Genomic DNA, 269 nt, shown 5'->3' on the forward strand with positions numbered 1-269 from the left:
TCAGTGATTGAAAGGCAGAATTAAGTCTCACTTTCAAATTCTGTCACAGGCTGTAACACAGCACACTATCCAACTCCAGCCAAATCAGTCCCTTGGTTTGTTAAAATTAGGAAATAATAACTGCTACTTCACAGCAAACCTCAAAACTATTTTTTGTAAAGTGCTTTTGAGTTCTGTACATGATGAACATATTGACATTGCATGAAACTGAAACTGGGAGGTGACCTGATTATTTTTCCTTTGAGTAAACACAAACATGGAAATGAAAC

This window comes from Colius striatus, chromosome 3 (genome assembly GCF_028858725.1).
Source record: "Colius striatus isolate bColStr4 chromosome 3, bColStr4.1.hap1, whole genome shotgun sequence".
In the NCBI taxonomy this organism is placed as follows: domain Eukaryota; kingdom Metazoa; phylum Chordata; class Aves; order Coliiformes; family Coliidae; genus Colius; species Colius striatus.